At 41.2% G+C, this 22,247-nt stretch overlaps 1 non-coding gene across 1 annotated transcript; it reads left to right on the forward strand.

The window, feature by feature from the left end:
• Nucleotides 1–637: 637 nt before the first annotated feature.
• Nucleotides 638–731, forward strand: trnai-uau (transfer RNA isoleucine (anticodon UAU)). The gene is made up of 2 exons: nucleotides 638–675; nucleotides 696–731. It is a non-coding gene; the product is annotated as a tRNA-Ile (tRNA).
• The last annotated feature ends 21,516 nt before the right edge of the window (nucleotides 732–22,247 follow it).

Genomic DNA, 22,247 nt, shown 5'->3' on the forward strand with positions numbered 1-22,247 from the left:
AAAATGTATCCTGTAACAAACTCCTGCAAAACAGCATTAGAGAGTAGCTGCTTGCGGAAAGAGTGTCCATGATGTGCCCCATGAAACTCACTTTCTGTTGATCATTTATGGCACTAGAAATAGTTAAAGAACTAATAAACAACATGTGCTACAATTTCAACATCTGTACTGCACAACATAACACTTTAGTAGATGCCTGTGTGATGCTGTACTGCTGAAATAATTAACGACGGCCTGTGTTTCCTGAAGTTTCCTGTTTGAAGGCGCGTGCATGACACGCATGCTCTGACTCGTCCTTCTTTTTTAACCCCAATTCTTCAACCAGCTGAAAGCGGTGGGGAGAAAGAAACTAGTTGGATATGACACATGTTGCACCATCAATTAATCTCGTCTTTTAAGTCTTTTGTGACTTAGCTTTTATTGTTTTTCATCGATAAATGTACTTTGTAAATATCGCTTAACGCGGTATTTTTAATTTCATCACCTAGTTTACCATTTTGTTGTCGTAATTTGACATAAAATACAAACATTCGCCGGAGGCTACTGCAATAGTGTTATAAATTAAAGAAAAATAAACAACGTGGGTCAGCTTTACTGTCGCTTCTTTATAAATCCATCTGTGCTGGGCGACTCTTAAGCTCCAGTGGCGCAATCGGTTAGCGCGCGGTACTTATATGACAGTACACTGTAGAGCAATGCCGAGGTTGTGAGTTCGAGCCTCACCTGGAGCAGCCTTTTGATACTGAACTATTTTTGTATCAGACTGATTTTATTTTTGGACGAATACTAAAACGACGCTTTAATTGTACACATGCATCACTTCACCCCGATACGTGGCAGCATTTTTGACATGCGGCCGTTCTCTGTTCTTGTCTGTCTTGCCTCTTGCTCGTTCACCGGAGAGTGTGCTTGGGATGTACATGCGGTACCATGAGACAGGAATAGGCTACGAGAAATACTATTCCCAGTCATTCAACAAATCAGCTTATAACAGGAATAAATGCAGTTATTACAACAAACAAACAAAAACAAAACACTTCAAGTCAGCACATACTTACACAAACTTATACATACATACATACATACATAGATCACAGCAACCACACCAAACATAAAAAGTCTATAGAAAGAGCCCTTAAATTAACTTAATTAACTTATTATGAATACACAGAGGCAGCCTATATAGAAACATATATATGAAATACACATTTTTATCATCACAGCCATATTAATCATTACTTTAACATAGTTTTGTTTTCACAAACCTGAAGACAGACCCAAATATAACACTGCCGTAACATGGCATGCAAGGTATAAGCAGTATTTCATCTTTCTATCAATAGGGGGCAGCATCTTTCCATTTCCGTAGTCAGAAAATGTGTTGAAAAAACTATTACTATACGGTACAGTGGTTATTCGCAGACTTGATATCACACACCCATCCTTTCCAAATAATTTAAAATTAATATCAAATTTGTCAATGCTATCAGATTCCACACCCTGCATGATGTGGAGTTCCATATCCATCCACAAACAGAAAAACTCTGTTTGTAGTCTTACTCATATCCAAAAATTACATTTAGGGTAATCGATATTAAAATATAGATCTTTGTATGGTTCTAATTTAAATATGATATTGACAGAGATCAGTCATTCCAAACTTGCTTTTTTCTGGGCTTGAACAGTTTTCAGGACAAATTTAATTAAAAACTTTTGAATATCGTCAAATTCCCCTCATAAATATCATGGCATGGTATTAAACTTCAGGGGGGAATGCAAAAAACAAAAAAAAACAAAAACAAAGTTTCATGCATGTGATTACATTATGAGTCAGTATGAGTAAAATGTGGTTATTAAATAGATTGTCATTGACATGACATGTTAAATGACTTCCATGCCACTAGGGGTCACTGTTGTCCACTTTTTGGACTTGCTGATTGTTTTCTCTTTTTTTCCTGATGCAGATGTGACTGCTTGAATTTAACTGGCTGTGTCTGCTGTTTGAATGAAAACAGCTGGTCAACATTTTTGCACCCTGTGTGTGTGTGTTTTCCTCTCTCTGCACCTTTCACACAGGCTGGCTTCACTATCCAGTGGGAAGTGCAGCAAGACTCACATATAGATTTTTTCAAATTTAGCTGGTTTTTAATCTATGTTGATGAAAAATCACCTTTTGGAATTTGTTTATCTGTTTGTTCTCGCACATTTAAAAGCTAAACAAGCAGTCACTCTTTATTTATCATGCTTCCTCTTAAAGAACCTAAGAGAAGAAACCTTGCAGAGATAATATTGATATCTAGCCTATAAGTGAAAGCAGAGCTGGATAGATAAATATGATGTTGATGCAAACATCAATTCAACATGCAGTCACTTTTCAGCCATCTTAATCCCAAGGCTGGAGAACAGGGCTAACATAAAAAACACAGTGTTCTGAGACTTCAAGTTGCTCCATTAAGATCAGGCCAGAGGCAGTGATGCTTGCAGAGAGTACTCCGTAACTCACTCAAGGAAGAAGTATCCGTAATAAGTATGTGATGGCATGTGAAACTTCATCCGACCTACACAAGACATTATTCAGTCTCATCTGATCCAACAGTTTCATAACATTTTCTATCATCACAGCACCGCGCTTTCTTATACAAACATTTGGAGGAGAGCCTTTTCATTGTCAGTGTTTTTCTTTCTCCCCCTCCTCCCACAGCTGATTTCCATCCCCTCACTCAGCTCTCTGCATAAACCAGCCATCTCCTCTCAACATGGCTTTATTCCTGTACATGTTTAAAGTGCAGTCAATGTGAAATATTGAATCAACTTAAGTCAATTATCATTTTAATGAGGCGTACTGTCAATAAATACAATTCATGCAAGAGGTGGCATAGAACTCAACTTAATACAGGTTAAAGTGTTGGCATATCTCACCGTATGGTAAAATGTTTTCATTGGGTTTATTGTCTCAACATTGCACATGCTAAAGTATTAACATGTAGCCTGGTGTGTTTCAGACTGGCATATGCTAAAGTGTTAGCTTTGTGTTTTTTGTCTCTCAGCATAGCACATACTTAAATAATATTGTGCAGTGTCTGTCATTGCCTGCAAAATGCTAAAATATCATGGAATCAGCTACATCAACACCATGTATGGTGAAGTGTTAGCATGGACCTTTGCAGCCTAAATGTCACACCACTGCAACTATATAAACACTTTTCCTTCACAAAACAACCAACACACCAAAAACCTTCAAGTGACACTTTAACATTACTTTCAGTGGCAAGCTGTGACATTTGTGTCTCATGTAATTATAAGGACTATAAGGATCCATGCCAATGATGCATGCTAGTGCAGTGTATGGACAGTCACATCCACCAGTAACCATCCACTGCCACTCTTTTTTGTTTCCATTATGTCATTGCAGCCTATGTAGTATTATTAGATCACAGGTTTGTACTGGTCATACAGTCGTGCTTATGTCAACCAACACATTCCAATTGGGACAGATTTTGTTTGTCTGAGAAGTATGAGGGCCGTCATCTGCAGCTGAACAGTAACTTTGGTTTGTTATGATTCAATATACAGCTTGCTGACACATTTTATTGCAATGCAGAGGGTGTGTGCACAAGTATAACTGAAAGTGAGAAACTGGGATTGAGCAAAATGTTTGATGGGAAAAGAAGAGTGGGAGACTGCACAAACTGTGTGTGGTGAAGGAAAGACCTGAAGCACCAAACGTAACTGCACATCTGTTGGAATTTCTGTATCTCTCCTGATCTGTCCTTCAGCATTAATCACCTTCTCTCATTATTCACAACCTTATTATTCATGCACACACACCCACACCCACACACACACACAAAAGTGCAAATCAATGTAATTGGTTTAGATTGAAAATCACATAAACCACCAGTGCTTGTATTTGATTAACCATAAACACACTTGTCATGAATAAGACCCACCAGTGATTGCACACACCTTTATTTACCTGTTCAGACTTATAACTTTAGGATAATTGCTTCCCACAGGAGCACATTCTGCAAAAAGGGTTGTGGGAAGACGTACATTCATTGAAATTCCATCAAAACTGAGCAAGAACACAGACATAGCATTAACTGCTAAGAGGTTTCCCAGAACATAAAACTTAAATGCAACATTTTAGTGTTTTGAAAAGCATTGGGCACCAGTATATTAAGATCCTTAGATCCAGGCCCCTTAGTAACCACACATTTGTGTCACAAGCTATAATTCTCATCTGTCTTTGGTTAGCACTGACTGTTCACTCACTATCTAGCTGTCTGACAACTCCCAGGCCAGCTGTTACGTATTGTGGCCCATGGGCTCTGCTCATTACGTGTGAAGGTATAATTATTATCATTATTGTTTTTTTTTTCTTTTCCTTCCACTGCTCTCTCAAGCCTGGAGCGACTTCACTGATGAACTGCCTGTGAAGATGCCAAAAGGAAGTGATGTCATTTTGCCTGGCCGTACATCAGCAAACTGAGGTCAAAGGTGTGTCTCTCGTCAGATGGGGAGGTATGTGTATGTGTGCGTTTTTGGATTGAACCTACGACCAGGGAGGGTGAATGAGTTTGGACGTGAGATAATGTTTTGTTCCTAGGAATCCAATTATGTGACTGTTCTTCATGGGAAGTATGGGGATTATGGGGGTCATCTGGTGAAGAATTCCCTGATGTGCCATTTACATTTTTTAACCTCCAGTTTCTCAAGGTAAACTGTGCATGTCTCTCACACTTCATCATCATCATGTTTAGCAGTAACTATTTGGGATGACATAGTGTGTTTGGGAGGAGTGGTTGTGCTGGATTGTTGTGTAAGTGTGGATTTGGCCTTAAAGTGGCATTACAGCAAAGCAGAACAAAGGCCAGCAAATGAAATGCAATCCAGGATGCCCGTTAAATAACACAAAAATACTTTATACTCCCTTGACAAAGGATTTTACAACTCTGGAACGTTATCAGTGCAGTAACTTTAGGTTTCTTGTGATAATTGTGTGGTAAAATCAATGCTAAAAAACCAAACAATGTTATACTACAAGGTATACTTCCTGATACATGTGCTTGCATAATTTAATTTGTCCGTAGTGCATCGCTGGATGCTAGTGCACTATAAGTTGAACTAGAATCACATTTTTTAAATCATAGGTTTAATTTGACAAAGGTCTAATGGCAGCACACCTATTGCAAGTCTATGACAGGAGTAAAGAAAAGGTCAGAAAAACTGCTAAGCACAGCACAAACCTGACTGCAGATTTGCATTGCAAATCTGGGTCTGTCCTATTGCAGTCTAGAGGGTACTGTGGCTGATGCTGCGAAACCCTGTTAACTTCTATCAATACTAGAAGAATTTCTAACTGAAGAATCAATGCCATTTGACAGGCTTCCTAACAGCTATCCCAAAACTCTCTTTATGGGTTGTAACCCACCCACAGCCTGCAGGTCACTGTTGGATCACTGCCATCACATTCAAAGATCATTCATATGTGATCAGGGTCAAAAGTAAATCTTTTTTTTTTACAATTCCACATTTGTTTTGTCGTTCTCTACAGACACTAAAAAATAAATGAAATTTGTGCTGCACATTCTCACTCAGAAATAATGAAATGTGAGTACAGCAGCAGGTGGCTGATGGAAACCTGCAGTTTTCCAAGTTTTATGTGTACTGAACATTGGAGAGAGAGTGAGAAGCCAGACACACTTAAGAAGTGGGGTGTCTACAAGTCTGGGTAGGTCAGTTGGCTGCCTTCCCTGCTGCACCACCTCAACCTAAGTCAACATCCCACCAACAGTGTTGCTCCTTTGCCAACTTCAATCTCACACACACACACACACACACACACGCACACACACACACACACACACACACGCACGCACGCACAAGCACGCACGCACGCACGCACGCACGCACGCACGCACGCACGCACGCACGCACACACACAGTTGCTAGAAATGACAGGGCTGGAATGACTGGATTTAAAGGATTTGCAACACTTTACTCTTCATTTATGGTCTCTTGGGTCAAACATGCAACATGTATAAATTTGTGCATATATTATTTAATTAATTATTTATAACATTAATTCTGAATTTCCCCAATGAGGGATGAATAAAGTATCTATGTATCTATGTATCTATCTATCTATCTATCTATCTATCTATCTATCTATCTATCTATCTATCTATCTATCTATCTATCTATCTATCTATCTATCTATGAGTGAATACTGTGCGTACACATGAGTTTACTTATCTTGTTTCATATCCAGGAAACTTTTACTTCAAGCTCCTTAACTTCTGCAACTTCTTATATCTTCCCAGCAGGTTTAGGGCTTTCATTTGTTGAAAGACAAAAAAAAAAAACAGCATGGGGAGTATTATCATGCTGGCTAGAGATTTGTTTGTATCCCAGCCTCCGCCCCTCTTCCTTCGCCCGGGACTGTGGCCTGGCTAAGCACAACACAGCCTGGTGAGCGACCACATCCTCTACAGTGTGCCTGCCCATCCAGATAGATGTCACAAATAATGGCGGGGTGTGGAGGGTGGGGTGAGAGTTTGTTTGATTTATTTGTTCACAGAGCCCTTTGGAAAAGGATAAGTGTGTGACCTGATGGAGGGCCAGGATCCCTATAGGGCTCCTTCCTGACAGTCTGAGGCAAGCAGCATTCTTGGCTGAAAGACCTGAACTCATCACAGAAAGAGAGTGGAAAAGTTTTTATCCGTTGTTAATACCAACGTGCATTTGTCTCGCTTTCCCATTCGTCTCTCTGATTGCTGCTCTGTCTTTTCCTGTAAACAGTTTGCATGTGTTGATAAACACACACAAGTTTAATGTCTAAATTTCTTAACTGCATCTGGTTCTACCACAGTAGGCCATGACATAAACACAAACATGCATGTGTATCTCTCTGGTCAACATGACTTGCATATTTTGTTGCTACAACAAACAACATAATCTTTATTTTGGCCTGAGCCCGCTGTGCTTCATCAATCCTCCAAACACTGTAATATATTTATAATGTGCCCATTGTGTAGCACTGGAGCAATCACAGTGTGATTCAGATATAGAACGATGACCTTTGATAAAGGAAGCAGACTGTCTGTGCCTGATTGTGTATGTTACCTGCACAGCCAGCTTAATGTTACAGCAGACAGAAAAGGAGGGAAGGTTACCTGATTATTGTGTTTGTGTGTTAACTGTGCATGTGTGTGTGTGATAGGGGTTGCATACACATGCATTTTCCTTGTCTAGGCAGATGTTTTTGTGAGCCTATTTGAACATGGGTCTATAAATGACTTTATAATCATTCATCTCTATTGTCTACATGTATTTTATGTATTTTTGTCATCAAAAATGGCATTTCTTAAAACAGTTTCTCATTTTGCATGTGTGCAGTGTGTGAGGTAGGATTATTTGCACGGGGTCAAACTAATACTTTTCTAAGGGGTTACTGCACCATTCCAAAAGGACAATAAACAATACTGTGAAAAGTAAAAACCTACTACAGATGTCAAAATTATCATACAATTTATATAAGCCATATTAAATTTACAAAGACCTAGTTTTGTTTTTTAAGATGCAAGAGAATTTGTAGGGAGTATAAAATCCTATTTTCAACTGTGGGAAATAGTTTATGAGTTAATCAAGAAAGTCCCTGAACTAATGTTGCAAAGACATTTTTCTGCTTGGCTGAGGTGGAAACAGTACTGTAATAACAATACCAGTAAAATATGACCAAGATGCACATTTTTCTTATCCAGTTTTTTGAAAATTCAATTAAAGGTTGTGTGACATATGGATGGAAACCCACTGTTTTCCCAGGACTTAACTCACAAGTATTTTCATGAGTATTTTGCAGAATTCGACTTCAAAGAACTTGAAAATTCAACTGTACTGTACTACATGTGTAGTTATGTTATAATGCTGACTGATATGTAGCTGTCTACTTATGATAGAATAATGACAAACTGCTGTTATGTCACATCTTTTAAAGCTGAGCTTCGATTTTAAAAGTAAAAAGGCATGTTCAAAGGTTGACAGTGAAAACCATGTGTTTAAGGATGAGTGGACTGAGAAATATGTGTTCATTTTGCCCGAAGATAGCATGTGAGACCAATGTGCCTGATTTGCAACAGCCTGTTTCGCAAGTACCACCATTTTGGATTTTCTCAAGCCTATGACGTAGGTAGTGCACACACATTTGTAGTAATGCACCGTGAGAGGGTTGCTAACAGCGCTAACCCTAATCCCGGCAAGAATTAATGAAGATGCCTAACTCTGAGACATGGACAGATGCAGAATTAAAGGAATACCATTTAAATTGTGATATCCCTGACATGACATGGAAACATGGCCTACTGGGCATTTAAAATCATGTTCTGGGCAAAAATCTCCCCTGCTAAAGATGCTCCTTACCTGTTCACACCTGCAACATATTGATGAATACAGTGAAACACTCACACACTATATCTCCGCCTGGCCATCACACCTTGTATGCCCAACTTTGAGGATTTGGCTAAACATGGAAGGTGACACTTCTCGCATTAATGCCAAAATGCTGTTTATGTACAGAGGAGTTTTTTGAAACTTAAATTACTGAATGCTTCCTTGATGGACCTGTGATGCAGTGGAAACTAGTGGAAGTTAGTGGACCTCTAATTCTTGCATTTAAGTGCCCCTAGTCTAAATTATAGCTTTTGTCTTGCTAATGTTATATTTTTAAAGACTGGCAAGTTGCTGCTCTGCCCTGAAAGTCCAGAGATCTCAAGTAATGCCACAATACTATGATGTAGTTAAATCTACTATGATCAACTTTTTTTGTTATAACAGTGTATCACATGTATCACTTACTATTTTGCTTCACTCTTACTGCTCTCATATCATTGTTTTTGGCTGCAGCAAGGAGCGGGCTTTGGCAAATAAGCTCTAAAAGCCCACTATACACTAACTGCTCAGCATGAAGCAGCAGTTACACACAGTTAGCAACTAACTGTTGAACATATTAGAGCATTTAGCAACTATAGAGCCAGATTTATTCCTCATGAGCTGGTGGAGACCACAAAATGAATGTTTCTCCATAATTGCTGGATGTCTATATATCCCACAGTTTGCTCGTCACCATGTACTGTATAAATGGAGGATCCATATGCAGACTATAGACAAGGAGGTTTGGTAACATCAGAAGATTTAACAGACCAAATGTGCAGATAGAGAAAAGTGAGGCAGGCAGCTCACAATGGGACAACTACTGGTAAACACAATGGCAACTGACAAAAAAATGAGGCATGAAGCAGGTGAGTTGCTTCTGAAGGTAAGATGACAGACAACAGGTGAGCATGCACCTGACAATGATGACCAAGCGATGTTGACTTAGGTTGAGATTGCACAGACTGAGGAACAGGTGAGTGTGGGTGGAGGTAGCTCGAGCAGGTAAAGCTGAAACGTAGAAGGTATCAAAATAAGCCAGTAACAGGAGGTGCTAGGGAATCATTGCATTGCTAGCAATTTAGACGTTACAATATAATAAGTGATGATATATCATTATTTTTTTTCATAATTGCCGAAACAAAACTGTTTAAAGCTGTAGCCATCAATCAGCACTCAGTTGGAATGTACAACAGTCAGCTAATGCTGCAACCCCCCTAAACTGTTTTATTAACAAAAGCTGCATCTCTGCCAACAGTGAAGTCCTACTCAAACAGAAGTTGATGTTCTACACATACACACTGGCACTTGTATATAGTATTTTGTGACAGGTGTCACAAGATACTAGTTAGCTTACAAGCATTTATATTTCTGCAGGTAGCTAGAGTTACCGCAATAAACAATCTTGGCAAATTGCACAGATGCTGGTTTTAAATAAATGCTTACTAGTCAGAAAAGTCAGTTAACAGTTTTTATCTCGACCTTGATTTTATGGATAACAGTTGGCTGCAGGAACAGCAATGACAGCAATGTAAGTTTCAGGGTTCCATTATTACAATAGAACCTCTGTGAACCTCTCTGAATGTATGCTAAGTGGAAAAGTAAAGCCAGTAGCACACGTTCCTCCTCACTCTCACAATGTGTACCGCAGATGCATGGATTTGTGTGTCCTGTGGGCTCATCCAAGCATGTGCATGTGTGCTTGCATTAGTCCTGGATGCTGTGTGGATCTGTTGGCGCCCAGCCTATCGCTCCCTGTGGGCACATGAAGGGCGGTGTGGTGCCTGGGGACTGGGAGCTGCTGACATGACCTCCCAGTTCAAAGAGATGGAGCAGATGATGCAGGCACAGAGTGAACAGTGCAGCCTTTATGTTCACCTTTGCTAAGGCTGGGAAAACTCTGCAACCCCCTCATACTACCTGGTTACAGACAGGGAGGCAAGTGGACACACAGGTGCTGCATAGTGCTGCTCTGGGCTCCTTGAGATTCCACAATCTGTGATCTGTTGAACAAACAAAAATTACAATATCCCAGTGGGATATAAATGTTCCTGGTTGGCAGTGTACTCTTGTAGTGAAAATAGATGAAAGTAATACAATCCAATCAGAATTTGTGCTGATCCTGTTCTGTCAGAGGCTTAAAACAAATAAACAAATCATGCAACACCCCTAGCCAGTCTATATGGATCTCACTTTTAGAACAACTGCTGTTAAGAATTATGCCTATTATGCAATGCACACTCAATGTCCTGACCTTTCTCTGGCCCTCCCATAGTCACATTTTTGTCTTTTGCTGTAGTCTTTTATTCATCATCATTATCTTTCATTTTTACTTTTTTTCTCTCCTCTCCTGTCAGTCTGGCACCTGCACTAACATGGCACAGCTTCATTTTCCACTGGCTCTGTGCGTACCTCTCTTATTCCATTTGCTCTTTTTGGTAGCACCATTATTTTCTGCCCTATATACAAACTGGCTGCTACACTCAGTGTTCATAACCTGCAGTACGTGCACTCACACCTTGCAGTAAATGCTGTAGTACTTGTTGCCTTGCCATCCTACTCTGCCTCAAAGCTACATTACAACCATCCTCCCCCTGCCACACTCCATTTACACTCAGGACCTTTATTTTTCCAATTTTTATGACACTTTCCTCGGGGCTGACTATGATAGCACTTGTTGCTGGAATGGGCTGAAGTGTACATTGGCAGGGCAGGGCAGGTGTCACTCAGCAGGCCCTTCCTGTTTTATTAATAGTGTTTTATATTTTGCCACAGACGGCTATGAATGTGGCTATTCAGCAGATGGTGCAAGGAAGGGTAGGAGAGTAGAGAGGAGGAGGTCCTGTGTGTGTTTTGTAAGGACTGGCTAAGTTAGGCTGTTATGCTGTGCCAGTGTCTGATGTGAGCAGTCCAGGGGGTGTCAGTTGTTTGTGTGTGGGTGGGGAGAGGCTGACATCACTTCTTCCAGTGCTGAGGGGGTTGTTATTGTTGCCATTCTTGGCTTAGAGATGCTGGAGCTATAGCAAAGATTTCAATGAGACATCACAGGGGCCCTGTCATTTCCTACTGTACAAACACACACACACACACACACACACGCACGCACACACTCACACAGAAGGGGATGCAAACACACATGCTAAGACTGACAGGCACACACATACTCACACATACATAAGAGTAGGAAAAGATCAACACACATCTAACAGTCACACACAGACAAAGACACACACAGCAGATAATTTGGAGTTTAATTACAGAGCATAGGGCTGACACTGCTGCATTATCGGCCCTGTTGAAACCACCAATTATGCCTCGACATCAGCTGAAAATCTGCCCATCTTAACAAGCTAAACCTGGGCTGGGGGTTGCAGCTCAGTGTGTGTCTTTGTGTGTGTGTGCGTGTACATGGGTACAACTAGGCTCTTGCTTGCATATGTTTCACTAGACTTGGGGCTTAAACACATTAGGCTGCATGCTAAGAACATGCTTCCAAGGGAAATTTATGAAGCCTGACAGTACAGTGCGGGTGAAGCAGTCATTTTCACTGAATGGAGTTTAAAGGTGCAATCTGGATTTTATTTGACCATCCACACTCACATGTGCATTTAAAAAGTTAGACTTTGGGAAATAGCTGATGGGACATAAGCTTTCTTTAAAACAATGTTAAGCCATAGTAACTCGATACAGATAACATAAAACATTTTGATGAACTTTAACACTCTTGTTTTGGACTTAAATAAAAAGAATTACATTTAGAAGTGGTAAAGAGCCATGACTCTAAAAAACACTGTAACCAAAGTAGTGTGACAATGATTAAATGGGAAAAACAGGCTAATTTTAGATCTGACTGTTGACTAACAGTGAAGCAATCTGCAGGAGACTTAGAAGTAGAGCGAATTTAGAGGATAGTTTATCTTATCAGTGTCCTGCTTGTTTTCCATCTATCCCTGCTCTACCCACTTGATTACCTTGATCAGGTGTGTTCAGTCAATCTGAAGAAGATAGCATCTCAGTGGGGTGGACGGGTTGGGATGTCAAGGAGAAATGGTATTGGAAAACGAGCAGGTCAGTGTCCCTCGAGGACAAGGGTTGGGCACTGCTATGAAACATAATTAAATGATCTGCATTGCTAGGGCTAGTGTCCCTACTGCTCAACACTGACCACTGGAGTCATCAAATCAACCCGAGAGCAAGACTGAGATCATGAGGACTAGAACTTTGGAACCAAAAACACTGTCAAAATTGACCTTTTTTTGACAAGTCTGCATTTAAATGTTTCTTTTATTTCTGACAATATAAATGTTGTTGTCAGGTACATCAAATGGAATAAAAACATATCCTCTTCCTTTCCATCTCATTTGTGAATGAAAACATGGGCTTCACACCCTTCCTTCTGTCTGATTGTCTGTCTGGTAGTCTGAGTGTGTGTTTGTAGTTGTGTGTGTGTGAGTGTGTGTAGATCTACTCAGTGCTCGGGGAAGAGATTAGGTCTGGTATTAATGGGATGTCCCTTGCTGCATGCCCCCTCTCCTCAAACACATTCCACTGTCCCAAACATACACACTCACATACGTGGCCTTCTGTGACCCCTCTCCACCCTGCCCTACATACACGTGCGCACACAGTCATGCACATGCATTCCCCTTTGGCAATGCATCACTCCCTCCTCCTTTATTCGCCCTCTCGGGGCTTTGAACATTAGAGCAGGCCTCCCCGATCCCCCTTTAGCAAGCATCCAGACCTGTTAAACCAACAGACGGCTAGGTCTATTGTACTACAGCTTGATCTGGAGTGTGTGTGTTGGTTTGGCCTGGCCCGTAGGTTAGGATAAGATTTGGACAGCACTGGATCCCCTCTAATCCCAGAAAAGCAAATGTAATGCCCAGTCCAGGACCTCTGGTGCTTTCAGCCATACACCCTCCTTCACCTGCACACACACAAAACACACACACAGACACACAAACAGACACAATACAACACAATAAATACACTAGTTGTGAGGACATTGCATTCCCTAACGTTAATCATCACAACTTAATACCTAACTCCATGCCCTTAGCCTATATTGTAACTGTCTGCAAACTAATCCCCCCTTAGTGGAGAAGTTCACACTCAGACAGAGGACTGTAAGTAAAAGTGAGTGGTGCCAAACAACAAATCAGATGAGTTGTTTTATTTGAATGTCTGAAAACCAGAATTCTAAAAATTGTTTAGTAAAAATTCATTCATGCAAACACATATCTTAGCATATCTGAATTTACCCTTACCTTAAATGAATGCTTACTGCAGTAATATCCATAAAACCAGACCCATGATGTAGCTAACTGTACTCAGAGGAACAAAGGATGCTTTCTAACACAAGGAAGAAAACATAATTTCATACTGGGTGTATAACAGAATAATTTCTACAACATGTCTTTCCTTTTTAAATCATCATACCTTTCATATCCCACATTTTCAGGCATCCTGTTGTCATACATAATACATGATAAACATGCAAACCACTGTGCATTGAAAGCTTTAATATACTGTACCCCTCTCCTCCCCTCTTCTTAACCTCCAGCTCCTGAACACTCCTCTGTGACTGTTTCAGAGGAAAGAGTTAAGCTGTGGGGTGTAAATGTAATGCACACTGCCCCAGTGAATTGACTTTAAACGGGGGAAAGAAAGTCAGAACACGGCAAACGGTTTTGATTTATGGGAGCAGAACCACATTTGATATTCATTTCCGCAGCTGTGGCCAGCTAAAAAAACAGCCCCCAAATAGACCCATACTGACAATGGAGCAGTGTAGCCCTCCAGTGTGTGTGCGTGTGTGTGAGAGACAGTGTGTGTCCTAGAGCCTGCGTGCGTCACTCCTATTTTAGGAATGTTTTGGGGCTCTTTCACTCAAATTCACTGCAGATGTTTCTGATTCGCCAAACACATATAATACGTAATTATTGAAAACACCTTTTGGTTGCCCAGGGTTGTGTGGTGCTCCATTTTGTGTAATCGAAGCTGTGGTTTCTCAGAGAGGTGCAGCATCCAAAAGTTTATTGAAATCCAGAAAACAGCCCCGCAGTCAGAGTTTCCTGAGAGAAGAAGAGAGAAAAGGGAGCTTAAAGAAATATTCCCAATCCCGTCTGGGGGGGGGCAATGAGGTCTGGAAATAGAGAGATGAAGAAGGTAGTATCTGCAGCAATCGTAGCCACTCAGATGGAAGGAGATAAGGAGATCTGGGGTGGTAAGAGACAGATGAGGGAAGAGATCGCTCACTGTCAGAGTGACTAACTAACCAAGACTCCGAGGCCATTACTGGCCATGTAAACTATATTTGCTTCTGATTTAACATAATGAGCAAGAACTCTCACAGTTTATTACATTCTTATATAATCAAAAGAAGAAATCTACAACTATTAGTAACCACATGCACAAACTAGTAGGGAAGGTAAACTGAAACATTCATGAACCAGACTGAGAAGTAAAATCAGTACATCAGTAAAATTCAAAACAAATTGAAAGTGTCTCATAGGAGACGCTCACTGAACTTCAAAAGCCTGGTCACAAGAGCAACTAAAACTCTAAACACTTTGCGGTGCTCCATAGGTTTACTTTGAATAAAGGTGACATGCATTCATGGATGTTTTTGTGCTAAACTCTGACAGTGATAAAAATGGAGGAAGCTCTCTTAGGTAATAAGCCTCACTGTTTTATTTAATCCCCTCTACTGGATTGTGAATTGAGTCGCAGCTCGGTTGCTAACCGAGTTAGCAAGTGAGCTAATTAGCTTGCTAATGAACATGCCTGCTGACACTTGACAAGATTACTAGCTCCTTATTCAAAGCAACGAGAAACCATTCTGAGAACAAAATGCCAGACACAGGTCACAGGGGGTAAATAACACGTCCCAGAGAAAGCAGAAGACCTTAAAAGCTAACTACTGTCTTCAATAATTATACAAATATAATTATGTAAATATTCCTATTTAGGGTCCCAGGGATCTGCTGGAGCCTATCCCAGCTCTCTTTGGGTCAAAGGCAGGGGTCCACCCTGGACAGGTCACCAGTCCATCACAGGGCCACATAGAGACAAACAACCTCACACACTCACACTCACTCCTATGGGCAATTTAGAGTCACCAATCAACCTGACATACATGTTTTTGGACTGTGGGAGGAAACCAGAGTACCTGGAGAAAACCCACACAAGCACAGGGAGAACATGCAAACTCCACATAGAAAGGCCCCTGATGGGTTTCAAACCAGGAACCTTCTTGCTGTGAGGCAACAGTGCTAACCACCAACCCACTGTGCTGCCCTAAATTCAAGAAAATGTGAAAAAAATTATAATAGAGTATAGAGATGTTTGATCAGTTTATTTTCCCAATTGTCTATGAATACAGTGTTTGTATCATCGGTAGAACTACATTTATTTGTTGCTGCGGCAGAAAGTTCCTGTGACTTCAGCGCCATGTTTCCACAAACTTACATGTTTACAAATTGGTGTCTAGGACTCTGTGTGGGTGTCTGGGTGCTCGTTTTCTATGTGGGTGTTTGTGTTCTCTGTGTGTGCATGTCATATAGAGAGAAGGGGATTAAATAGAAAAAATGAGAGAGAAAGAGATTGGAGACGGGATGGGGGATGACAGGCTGGATCTGATTACGGGTTGGAATGGCTGGGAGGGTTTGCGGTGCAGAGCTTTCTCAATAGTACATTCCTGTGTGCAAGCTGGGGCAGGATCCTCAGCTATAGGCCAGCCTCTGCCAGAGGGATTGAGCAAAAAGGATGTCGTTAGAACAGGCAGCAGGTCAGGCCTCACATTTAGTAGGCCCTTGCTAGATAGCATGATAGAAGATGAGTCATTCACACATCCTGTGCTGGCCTCATGGCACTGGAACACAGTTTAACAGGCCTCCTGTGTTATTTGAGGGCAGTAGTTATTTTATGAAGCTTGGAAGGTCTAAGGCTGGAATGGGGGTTTATTGTTTCTGGACGCTAGGTGGATGTCATATTCACATGCCCTCTGAAACTGTCAACAGTGAGTTGAGTGACCTTTAAAAAGGGAAGTTGACTTCTTTAAAGGCCCAGGCCCAGAGGTTTGTGCCAAGGTGCAAAAAGTAAACGTCTGACATCTAGACAAGACAGTGCTTTTAAAAGTCAACCCTCCAGTAGACTCACCTGCTTGGCTGGTTGAAATGCTAAATATCACTGATGAGTGCTTGGCACATACACAGCAGTTACAGATCAGACATTTACCTGTCTTTCACTGGAGATGAGCCAAATGTTTTCATTTAGCTGTCTGTTTCTTGGGCTAACCGTTTGACTGGCTGTTTGTACTTGTCAGTTAATAACAGACTATTTCTCTTCCTGTCTTTTAAGATTTGGTGCTCCTCCTCCTCAAACATATACACTCATACACGCACACACACACACACACACGCACGCACGCACACACGCACGCACGAACGCACGCACACACACACACACACACACACACACACACACACGCACGCGCGCGCGCGCACACACACACGCACACAAAAGCTGCAGCGCCACGTCAAGTTCAGGCTGAGGTTTTGACACGAGTCAGTGAACAACACAGCGGTTCCCATGCTGAAAGCTGATAAGGACGCCTTCCTCCCACTGCCAACTCCTCTCTCCTCCCATGCAGTACCAGGCAGTGTGTGTCTGTGTGGGTCTGTGTACTCAGGAGCGGGGAAAGGTAAGTGGGAGGATGAGGGGGGTGATGCAGGGCAGGCCTTTGCCCAGGCCTTTGTTCCCTATTCTACTCCTGCCGCTATCGCTGCTGACAGTAAACACCTCCACCAACTCACAAAAGAAATTCCCCCTTCTCCCTCCCATGTCCTTAAGATTGATTTAAAACAAGAAGGAAATAACATTAACTTGTCTGTGTGCCCCTCCCCCACCCCCCCACACTCACTCTTTGTTCATAAGTTTGTTTACTATTCTCTGTATGGAAAATCCGTCAGGAATGTGGAGGAAGTGGGTGTTTCCTCCAGGAGCTGGAGTTTTTAATGGGGTTGGGTGGAGGAGAACAAGAGACAGGGCAGGATGGGGGTGGCTGTTCCAGTATCCCACAATGCTTCAGGTGGTCATGGTCAGACAGGCAGACAAGCAAGCAGGGCGTGTGTGTGTGGATTCATGTTATGGGAGACAGAGGGGTCTATTTTTTGTCATTCCTCAGGTTGCATTAATTAAAGGAGTTAGTCCAATAAGTTAAGCTTCACTCCACACACAGCAAGATGGACCATCCTCTGAAGTTCCCTTCCCAGTTAAAAAAAATTAAAAATCCATTCATCGGCCAATTATCCAGGCCCAGTTTTCCTTGGTATGATAATCATGATTAAGTGTCCTGACAGTTTCCTTGAGCCAAATATAGTCTATTTTTCATTCCAGCTCTTGTACTTTAGACTGCATGGTACAAGAATCCCTTAAAATACCCTTAATTATTCTTGTCCGCTGAAAACATACCAAAGAATGAGTTTGAAATGCTGAAAACAGTAATTGACAAAACAATCTTACCACAAGGTCAAACATGATCTTTCAGTCTAAACCTTTAAGTCAATATGGAAGAGAAGACTTAAAGTGGTCAGTAAGAAAAAGAAAATTGGATGGAAAACATCTACAATTTCACAACAAACAGGCCAACTTACATTCTGATACAGCTAAATATCAAAACAGCTACACTGGCCTTGTAGAGAAAGAACACTTTTAAGTTTATTTATGTCATTGTGCCAAGGTGCCCAATAGTGTCCATTAATTTGAAAAGCTAGAATTTACTGTAAACACACTTGAAACACCTACTTTTCAAAAGGTTTACACATATAACAATATTTGACAAATCCAAAAATGATCAGCTGAAGATTTTAATAAGGGACAGCATATGTCAGTAAGACTTTTAAAAACACATTCAGGTTGTTCGAATCAATATTTTTTACACGACTAATGAATGTGTAGCAAACTCACCTTGCTGTATAACCTGTTTTATGTATTTATAGTGTAGTGTCTTTGAGTTCACTGTTTTTAAAGGCCCACAGATCAACCTCTTTTGGTTCAGACACTTTTAGCAAAAAAACTCTGACGAGAGCCAGTATACACTATCGGACTAACATCAAAGAAAACAAACAAGAAAACCTGGAACACATGTGGGGCTTTAAGCAGGTGATGAACCAGATATTTTCCTTAAGAGGCTAAAGAGCGAGTGAACACTGGACTTAACATTTGTTTCTTTGGTCTGTTTGCATTTAGATAATTGCTAATTTTGCTTTGTGTCAGCTGAATTGCTAAGACATTTGCCTTAATAACTTTATAAGGTGGCGGTATGCCTTAAAACACCCAATAAAGTTTTGATAATCTGCTGCATATCTTTTCCTTTAACAGTCAGCTCAAGATGTTATTAAGCAATTAAAAGGTACCTTCTTAACAGAGCCTTAATTTACCCCTAAGGGCATAACAATTTAAGATAAGAGCAATTTGATGACCTCTTTAAGTTATAAAGTAAGGGTTGACTTTTAATTTGTAAATTTTATTGGGTTTCTACCCTGTAAACTGTGCACATTTAAATATTCATTATGGAATTTATCCATCCTACCATATAATTACTCATAGACCAATTTACTATATTTTAAAGTAATAAGAGAGGGACTGAGTTTCATAGTGACAGTATAGACAGCAGCCCCTTGCCTCCTTAACTGTTATTTTTTATATTCATATATATATTTATATAGTTGTGCAGCAGTTGCACTGGTGACAGCTGACCCCCTGCTACCATTAAAACACATCTCTGTGATCATACACACACACACGCTCACCTGTGGTCACCTGCAGCCTTCCACAGCCAGCTCTGACCCCAATGCTTCAGAAGCTGCATACAAATCTAAGCCAGTTTTTAAAGCTGTTTATGTTCGAGCCATTATAAGAGAACAATCTAGATGAGGAAAACATGACGCCAGCAACAGTGAGTGTTATAATACTATTAATTCCTGGCAGCTACACAGGAAAGAAATTAACTGTAAGAGCTGTTTGCAAATACTGAGGGTCACAGCCTTTCCATTGTAAGCAATATTTTAGTGGATGATGCTCTCATGCCCACTCCCGCCCCATCTCCCCTCTTCACACACATACACACACACAGCATGTCCCAGTAAAAAGGGGCTGAATCATCTGTGTTAACGAGGGCCTTAGATTTCCATGCCACTCTGATTCTGACTGTGTCTGCGTCTGCCTTGACCACTAAAGAGCCCCAGCTGCCCACAGAAATGCTTAAAGGAGATGCCTCCCTCCTGGTTCCATGTGCTTGTGTGCGTGTGTTTGACTTGCATGAAAAAAATGCACGGTGGACCTATATTTCTGTTTTGTCTGTTTTCCAGCTAGTAGCAGAGACAGAGGCCTCCTGGACAGTGATATTTTAAATAAACCTGCCTTGTTAATATTTGCTTGAAAATTTTGAAAATGTGGACAACACCAGAACAGGTAGACAAACCTTTGTGTAGTGTCACTACTCTGTGAGGTTTGTATCACAGCAATTTACTGTTTGTACATGTGTATGTGTCTACCTGTACAAGGTGTGTGTGTATGAAGAGAGCGGGAAGGAGGCTAGTCTTTGTGTGTGTATGTGTGCACATCTGTCTATCTTTGCGGGTGATGATCTGATCTCAGGTCTGTGTTTTTGTATGTGATTGTGTTTGAGGAATCCAGTCTCCCATCTTCCAATCTGTCCATCTCTCAGCGCTCTTGTAGCACCAGATGAAAGCCCCACCCCTGTTCAGCAGGTGATCACAGGACTCCTTTTTATGTTTTATGGAAACAGGCCTGTCACACTGGTATGTGGCCTGTCTGTTAGCACTCAGTACACGAGCACTGCTACCAAACAGTGTTTATCTTTTTATAAAGATAATTGCTACTATTACTGGGCCTTGTTTTTATCTTCAGCAACATAGCTGAATGTCTAACTTGATGTCCAGGATAACTCCAGTCCATGGAGAAGAGAGCCCACATTTCTTTATAACACTTGATGTTTTTTATTTGATCAGCCTTAATGGATACAGTTGGGATTGTTTTAATGTCGGCCAAAAACACTGTTGATGTGCACTTCTCTTGAACTCTTTATTCCTGCTTTCCACAGAGGCACAACCAAATTTCAGCCAGAAAGCCACTATACTGTAATTGTGTACCAAATTCCCACTTTAAAACACAATTTGAACAGCTTGGATTAAATGATGTTTGTATGTAAACATAAATCCAATACACAGCTGTACATAACCACAAGGTTTCTACTGTTTTTTTTTTATTATTGCTCCAGCCTAAACTCTGAAGGGAGGAGGCTTTGGCAGGGGGCCAGATTTAGATGCGTAAATAAATACAGAGCACCACTTGGAGAGATGATTCACTGCATGGATCTGTACGGAGAGGCAGCCTGTCAATATGTATGTCTGTGGTCGATCTTGGAGATAACACAATGCTGGGCTTAGGTGTGTTTTTAATCAGTATTCTCAATTATCATAATTGGCTGGCTCAGCTGCTGGGACAGACCTGTCTGGATGTCACAGCTGAACAGACCAGGACCCAAAGGATGATGGAGTTAAACACACAGCACAGTAAATTGAATTTAGGAGACAAGGAAAACAGCCTATAATCTGAGTGTGTCACAGCACTTAAAGCAGGATGATTCCTGAAAAAACAAACTAGGAATGGTAATAGATGTTGTTGTACACCGACAGCTATTGTTGCCTCATGCCACAAACACACACACACACACACACATGCGCCCAGATTTTACCCAGAGTGCTTACCATGACCTGATGGGCCTGTAATCTGGTCTATGTTAGAGGGGTGGAGGCTGAAGCGATACAGGAGATGAACAGTGGGGTCATCGTCAGGAGAAAGAGTGACAGGGACTGTGTGTGTGTTCGTGCAGGTTCAGTGTGTGGTGGCTGTAATTGCTACCTACAGATCCCCCTGGGGTGAGCTCATGGTATGTTGCTGGTGGGCTTTGGGGTGTTTCAAAACTTCTTGGCTCCAAGGTTCTGAGTGTAAAATGAGGAAAGCGTAACCAGCTCATCTTTGGAAAACGCAAAATGATAACCACTTTGTTTCTACATGTGTGGATAGACGTGCACATTCACTTGTTGTTTTGCACATTTTCAACATTTCCTTTCTGTATGTTGTTTTTATTTCACATGAGCTTGTCTGACATGTCTACATGTAAATAGTTTGTCTACATGACCAGGTGAGTTGAGCATTATGACTTGTAAATAATGTATCTGCACAACAAAACACACAGATACTTTGCCAGCCAATGGGATCTTTGAACATTTCATTACTACTGCTGCATTCAGGTTACACTTAAAGAAAAGTTCATATTTGTTGCGATGTAGTTGGAAAGTTCTGCTTGTCCACAAGATAAGACATGCAACGACAGCTGTGCAAAACATCCACTGTGTCACATGATGTACCCACTGGTTACTCAGTCATGGTGGTGTGATGGTCAGCACTGTGGCCTCACAGCAAGAAGGTTCCAGGGTGTGAATCCTGTTCAAACATGGGACCTTTCTGTGTAGATTGTTCTCCCCCATGTCTGGTTTCCTCCCACAGTCCAAACACATGCAGGCTGGAGTAAAGTTATTCTGTGACTCTAAATTACCCATAGGTGAATATTAGTGTGAGTGTTTGCCTTTCTCTATCTGTCAGCCCTGTGATAGACTGGTGATCTGTCCAGGGTGGACCCCCACCTCTTACCCAGTGCTAGCTGGGATTGGCTACAGCTCCTTTGCGACCCTGGATGATCTCAGATTAACGGTAGATGATGATGG

Source organism: Mastacembelus armatus, chromosome 15 (genome assembly GCF_900324485.2).
Source record: "Mastacembelus armatus chromosome 15, fMasArm1.2, whole genome shotgun sequence".
In the NCBI taxonomy this organism is placed as follows: Eukaryota; Metazoa; Chordata; class Actinopteri; order Synbranchiformes; family Mastacembelidae; genus Mastacembelus; species Mastacembelus armatus.